The sequence below is a fragment of the Thunnus albacares genome, chromosome 13, assembly GCF_914725855.1.
Source record: "Thunnus albacares chromosome 13, fThuAlb1.1, whole genome shotgun sequence".
In the NCBI taxonomy this organism is placed as follows: Eukaryota; Metazoa; Chordata; class Actinopteri; order Scombriformes; family Scombridae; genus Thunnus; species Thunnus albacares.
The window spans coordinates 23,965,184-23,972,886 of NC_058118.1; the positions used below are offsets into that span (position 1 = coordinate 23,965,184).

General features: G+C 38.4%; 1 protein-coding gene across 3 annotated transcripts in view; it reads right to left on the bottom strand.

The window, feature by feature from the left end:
- The window catches only part of si:dkeyp-23e4.3 (rho GTPase-activating protein 7), a 125,699-nt gene that overhangs the window by 64,120 nt on the left and 53,876 nt on the right, over positions 1 to 7,703 (bottom strand). The gene's annotated exons all lie outside the window — the stretch shown is intronic.

Genomic DNA, 7,703 nt, shown 5'->3' on the forward strand with positions numbered 1-7,703 from the left:
TTATTAAACCTCAGCAAGACAGTTAATTTATGGTAAAAACACATTTCTTTATCCTGCTGCAGTATAATGAAATATGTCTCCTATGAGTCTAGTGAGTGAGTTAGTTAGTTATTGTGTCATGCACATACAAGTGCCCAACCCACATGGACTTACAAGACAGAAAAACACATACAACATAGACAACAACAAAACTTCTTACATCACATTGCAAACAAAGAACTTTGTCTTCTGTATCGAGCTCTACACATTTACTTCCTGAAACGTAACTCAAGTTTCTTATAATCCAGAAAAAAATCATTTGAAATTAAAGACATTTTACTAAATAGTGTAGCCTTTAAATCATCAAATAATGAGGAACAAAACATAAAATGGACTTCAGTCGCCAGTCTACGTAAGGCTCCACGCTGTAACTCTTTTTCATTAGACAATATGTTCTTAATTTAGGTTTCTACCAAACATTACCAGACCGTTCTTTGAACATCAGGAACAGTTTGTGCTGGGCATCATGAATATTATACTGCAATCTGTTTAATCTTTCTGCAATCTTTCTGTTAACCTAACAAAGTCAGTTTTAGTCTAAACATGTCCAAACGTAAAGGTTTGAACCCTCGCTACAGGAACACGGAAACCATGAAATGGCCTTCACACTTTTCGGATCTATAAAGATAATATCTATATAATATCCAAAGTGCTGACTAAGTTCAATTGTAAAAAAAGACGCACCTCATAACTATTATAAGTACCACAAAAATATTTATTTAATAAAAATGGTTCTAAAACAAGTAAAGTACAACACACGTGCAAATCAATGGTGTTTCTGAGTAACCCAACTCACTCTGAAAATGACGATATATTGCAAGGGTTGAAAACTGAGCAAAGGTTCAAAAAGGTTCAGACATTTTTGTGTTTTTAACCTCGATGTTTGTAACTGTACTGAACTGAAGAGTTATATTGTACTTAAATCATAAAATAAAGCCAATCAACTAATCAGTTTAGCTAATGTCAACTAGTATCTACCAAAAATAACATTTCTCCTGGTAGACTGTCATTTTCATCCTCGTCAGAGAGATAAATGACCTCTGACCCTTCAGTTCTCCGTCTACTGAGCTCTATACAGCAACACAAGTGCATTCAGAGGCAGTTCAAAGCGTCTAAGATCAAAGTAGACGTCACCGGGGTACACTCTGGCCCCATTTCTATTCATTGCGTCGCCAGTGATTGAACATACTGTGGTTAAGGTCTTGAGTGTTAAACTGTTTACATGGACCTTTGATGCCCTGCGACTGACTCTTCCTGTTTCCATCAATAAGCCAGTTAACAGAATATTTCTGCAGACTGATGAAACAGTCCACCATCAAAGATGTATGAAGAGCTTCAGCTGTCAGGTTCTTGCTGTGACAGAGCCGAGCTACTTCTAGTACAAATGTGATCTCAGACTGCAGTGGTTGTTTTCTGCACAGGCTTATATTTTTAATTGGGGGTTCCACTGGAATATCTTTGCGTGATTCACAGTTCAAAAAAACTCCTTATTTATCTTATACTGGCCCTTTAAGCAGCCCTTCACTTCAGCCTCTGACTGAAACAGGCTATTTTAGCTCCTGCCCCCCTCCCAAGGAGCCCACTCTGCTCTGATTGGCCAGTGTTTTTCCTCATTCTGTATTCCCATTTCAAATATTTCTTTAAACTATCTCCTCAATATTACTGAACACAGAAACTCAGGACTCTCCTGGATAATGTAACAATCATACAGGTTTATATTATGACCACTAGATTCAATTATTTCAACTTTGTTTCAGAGAAATAACGTTATGCCTGTGATTTTGGCGGACGGCTAGGAATACTACAGTACCCATGAGCTATGTTGCTATGGAGAAGAATCCATGGGTGTGAATCAGAGCGTAATGGATTCAAAATGCTTCGTCTCTGAAGTTGTAAACAATAGAAACAGGTGCTGCATTCAATCAAAAGTGACCCAGAAATTAAAAGTAAACAGATTCATGCTGCATATTGTAAAATCAGTGACCAAATTTTTAGCTTTTGGCTGTTTCTTTGCTGAAATGCACCTCGGAAGTCGTAGTTAACTTCTACCTTGAAATCTTTATGTAAACAGTCTCGTAGCTTTGACTTTTTACTAAGAAGAACCAGATATTTTCTAATTGCAGTTGTTCATCTTTTGTACGCATAATTTAACCAGGAGAGTTTCATGTTGATCCAAACTATAGAAGAGCTCAAACTGTGATGCACGTAACGTTGTCTCTGGGAAAAAATGAAGAGGATTTTTACTTCCAGAATCAAGGGCACCTGAAATAGCTCCTCCCACTACGTGAAGAAGAAAATACACATTTGGGTAGAGACTTGATAATCAAGTGATGTCTGGGAACAACTCCTTGATCAACAAGATGCCAATGATGTGTGTCTTTCCTGCCTTTGACCCCTGCTGATTTGACCTTTTTGATCCTGTCTGAATGCAGCAGCCCCCTCCTCTTGATCAGGTATGCAAACACCCTACCTCCCTACCATTTGGTTACCAATAGTTTGATTGTACAGTATAAAGTGTTTCCATTCCTTCTGCTCTGGGTCAGTAAGCTCACCTCATTTCCAGAATGCTATTAAATCACTTCCACCACAGCAAACTTTGAACAAGGACTTGAGTGATTTTCTTCAACATATCTATTCTCAAGTCGGTGCCATTAAACCGCTGCAGAAGAAGAGGACACAGCAAGATGACGTCATTAAAAGAGTCAAACGATGGAGAACCATGTGGAAAACGTGACGGAAATATGACATTTCGGTTTGTTTCATGTATTCATTTGAGGAAGGTTACAGTCTCATGTTTTCGCTTTGCACTTTGTCCTTTCTTTTTCATCCCAGTCTTGTGTTGAATTATTTTCCTGCTGCTCAGCAGAAGTTACACACGGTCTCGCTTTAAAATGCTGGTTGACTAGAGGTAAATACAAATATCAAGAGACTCGGCTTCATTATGAACCCGTTTTGAAAAGCGTTAAACTCTGCCTTTAATGTCTTGTCTACTGTTTGAAAGCCTTTTTGCAGGCAGTGTTTTGATGAATGCACAAATGTGTCAGCTAATTATGCTTTCTGGGAGAGTATAGGATCGTGTTGCTGTATAATTACCGTAAACATTCCTGAGCCTAATTACAGTTAACATCCACTGCTATATATGGCTGTTTCAGAGGGCTTGTTAGGGGAAAAAACATACAGTTTTGCAAGCACAGAGGTATACTCTCTTGATCATTTTTGTGCTGTTGGGAAGTTTTCAGTCTGTAGGTGGCTTTCAGAGCAAAAAAGTCTTTTGATTTGTGCTACGAGATGCAGCCTGGTTAAAACAGTGATGAAAATTATGCCTTTGAGGGCAGGAAAATAACAACATTCACCTCGGGAAATTCATATGTCTGTGACTCTTTTCACCCTTCACATGTTATTCAGCGTCATCTTTTCCTGTGCGAACGCTGCCACTGTCCCCCTCTGGCTCCCGTAACTCATCTGATGAACTTTGTAACTCGGTGGAATCTTTGCAGAGAGAAAATGTTGCAGGAAACAGCCCGAAGCAGGTGGAAATAACTGGCTGCACACCGTCAGCAGTCGGTGAAAACGCTGACCAACACAAAGCACTCCATCAACTAAACATTAAAGAATCAATATTGTGAAAAACAAAACTCAACTATATGAAAGGCTGGAAGACAGAGAGAGAGAGAGAGGAAACACGGCTTTCTGCCTGTGTAATAGCTGCTGTTGTGGTAGAATTTATTTAATAAAAAAAAAGCAGAGTGAGCTCATATTTCATAGTTTAATAAAGTTACACCTGAAAATGATCAAGATAATGTGAGAAATAACAGGTAATTTGTTAACAGACCATAACGTCTGTAAGCAAATGAACTTGAAACTGCGGTAACAGAGCTACTTCTTTTAGTTTCTGGTAAATGTATTTACTAATTCAACACTAAATAAACTTTATTTAGAGACTGAATTGCCATCTTGTTTCTCTGTCTGTTCCCTGTATATTATGTTTGTGGAACTGATTATGAATTGAAATGAATTAGATTATTAATCTTTATGTTTTTTTTTTTTTTATCTTTAAAAGGTCGAACAATGTTTATAAAAAGGCCATGCTGTATGTTACCTATGATTTCTTATGCTGTAAATAATTGCGTATAGTATTATAGCTGGGCCACATACAGTACAGTAAGAAGCTGACATTTTAGTTTTATTTAGATTAATCGATTATGAAAATGATAATGAGTTGCAGCCCTAGTCTGCATGTATGTTAAATATGATTCAGATTAAAAGCTTGTCCAGAACCAGCACTGATTATTGTGTCCTCAATGTGAAATTCAATTATTTTAGATTAATGAGCTGTAAGATTATTTCCTAGTTACCCTGGAGTCTGTGCAGCATGTTGCACACTGTGTCTGTATCTGTATTTGTGTGTCAGAGCCTCTCACCTCCCTCTTCCTGTCTGACTCTCTGATCGTCTCACTGTTTGACTCTGACACGACACCAGGTGGCAGGAGATCGCCACTGCAATGTGATATTGATGCTGAGCATGTGAGTGTGTGTTGTTTAGTCGCGTGTGTGTGTGTGTGTGTGTGTGATGGGATTTGACCTCTGAGGTTTTATCCATTAGTTTACTGCAGGGAGAAGAGAAAGAGGTGAACATGCTCTTAACACTCTAATACAAGAGGCTGCACAGACATCCTACAGTTTAAGTTTTCATTTTTTCTTCTTTTTATAATTACTGGGACAAAATTAATAGTTTATTTGCATTTTCTCCCCACATTGTTCTTCACTGTTTCACCAAAAGATAATACAAGTAAAAGGTTGACAGTGAAATCAAGAGACTCGGCTTCATTATGAACCCGTTTTGAAAAGCGTTAAACTCTGCCTTTAATGTCTTGTCTACTGTTTGAAAGCCTTTTTGCAGGCAGTGTTTTGATGAATGCACAAACCTGCACATTGAATTGACGCGGTCAAGTCTCCAGAGGAGCGGTAATTCCAACACATTCGCTCCCCGGATCAACATATCCTGGCTACCGGACCACAGCTGCCCACAACCCCGCACTCACTCCCTGAACAGGTACAAAAACACCGGTGCTTCGGCTGCTTGGATGATTTATCTATAGTAAAAATACTTCAAGCAAAAGTTTTAACAATCGCCACCTGTTGAAGATTAGAAAATTGTGTCCTTGACTATTCTTTGTGAAGTCGTGAGTCACATCAAGGCAATCTGGTGACTCTGTTTAAAGTTTTGGTCTTATTTAGTCTTATTAATCTTATTTAATTCCTGTTCTAAGAGCACCACAAATAAACTTATCTGCTCTGTAAAGGCAAAACAGTGGACACCAAACCTGCATAATTTGATTGATTGATTGATTGCACCCTCAGTATTTATATGAGGCACAAGTAGGTCTGGGCGATAAAACAATCTCGATACGGGATCGCAATAAAAGTTATGTCGATAATGACGATAAACCTCAAACATTTTTTACTTGATATGGATGGATCTAGCAGCTTATAGCCACACAGCAGAAATAAACATGACAACAGCCAGTCAGTCTGCAGTTTTTAGCTTGCACGTCAAAGTACAAGCCCATTTACTACAGCAAAGTGTTGTTTGAGCTACTGGTGAAGAAAGTGGATGTCCTCTGGAAAAGAGGAAAAAAAAGTGGAACTGAGAGGCTAGAAAGCGTTATGATGACACTTCAGCACCCTCTGATTAGCCTCTAGGCCGGAGTCTGTCCCTGGGTGAACAGTGAACCCAGGCTGGCGAAAAGGGACAAACTCTGCCGCATCTGCCGACGAGGCTACGCTAGCGCTAACATTAGCAGAGCTACAGTTGGAGTGCCTGTCACGTCTAAAGTCACGTTAGCCGAAAAAAGCTGCTGTAAGTCACGGACACTTCTCTCTAGTAGAGATTTTCTGTTGGAACAATCATCACACATCATCTTTTTAATGAGGCTGCGTTGACTGTGGATTCACAAAGCTAACTGCTAAGCTAGGCTAAACACAAAGCTATATATATATGTATACAAGGCAAGCTAACTTCATTGTTTTCTTAGTCACACAAAGCATGTTTGTAAAGTTAAATGTTTACATTATGTTATTCTATTTTTTGTTAATAAAGTATTCTTAAGTATAATGAACCCTCTGGTTTCTTCAGGCTTCAGTCATTATCAGGAGACTGTTCAAACTGGCAGCATTATCAGATTATATATCATGATAAATATCGATATTGATCAATATGGAAAAAACGATCATGATCATGTTTTTTGCCATATCGCCCAGACCTAGTAACAAGTGAGGTGATCTAACATAAAAACCGTTATCTCCAAAAAATTAAGTTAATGTTTAATATCTGAAAACTACATCTATATCTATTTCACATATTAAATTTACCTCAAACTCAAAGGAGATGATTTAGAGAAGCAGTTAGAGCAAGATCAGAGTCTTCAACTCAGTATCTTGAGGACATTGTGGTATTTTGAACAAGTAGTTTGCACTGCTCTATATATTTGCAGACAAAGATGTGGTAATACAGCCAAAAAGAACATGTTTTTAAAGGATTGCATCCGCTTGGATGAACACCAGCAACAAGATGTGTGTACATCCTCTTCGACTAAGTCTGTATGTTCCAGAGGAGAGTGAAAGTAAATGAAGTCATCCGTCAATTCAGCTGAAACTCAGAGCTGGAACACTAGTTTCACCGATTCAGCTGTTGTTTCGTCCCTGAGACCTTCAATTGTGTCCTGGTGTGCCCAATGAGCACCCAATTGAATCAAATAGGTCAACTCAGGTTGAGCGCTGCGGGAGACTAATAGCGACTTTTGACAGCCGTCTTTTTCCCATACTATAATAAAAAAAAAAAAGGGAGCATTGCTCACATTCTGAAATGACTGCTGTGCTTTTTATCTAAAAGCCTGAGACATTAAGTGGATTCACACCTGTCCTTCTCTCCCTGTGGATCATTTCAGAGCACAATAATGGACAGAAGAGGTCTGCTGCGACTGAAGAGAAGAGATGGAGACAGAATGACAAAAAAATCAAAGCATCTGAGAGAGTAAAGAGGGTCAGACTAGTCATCATATGTTCAAATAAGCAAATGAAGCAGCTAATTCTGATTTGATTTATAAGAAATATTTTATTTTACAAGTCTGCAATTTCAGACCCATTTCCTAATAATTTCTTTGGATGTTTCACAGTGAGAAGTATGTTATTTGGTACCAACAGGTCAACTGAACATGTAAAAATATGAAATTTGTCTACAGCCAAGCAGGGCTGGATTAACCTGGTAAGGGTAAAAATAAATTGGAGTCTTTTAAGCTGCAGTTCTTCTGACGGCCACTAGATGGCTCTAAGAAATCTCTGACTGCATTGAAGTGACTCAGAAAATCCCCCAATTTCTCAGAGGAAAATTATTTTCCACAAGACCTCTGGATATCAATAAGAGATTTCAGTTTTGTGTCTGTCTTCAAATTATTCTCTCATTAATAAGATAGCAAGACTTAAACTGGCATGAACTGATTTTTTGGGCTCTTGGGAGCAGATAATATTATCATTCATTTGGAGTTGTATCCCTGGTCACCTGATGAACAGTCTTTTTCCTTTCGGCTGAGTTTTTTGTTTCAGTTTTCCCTGAGGGAAATATCTGGCTCTTAAGCTGATAAGTGCTGAGCAGCTACAGTAAAGCA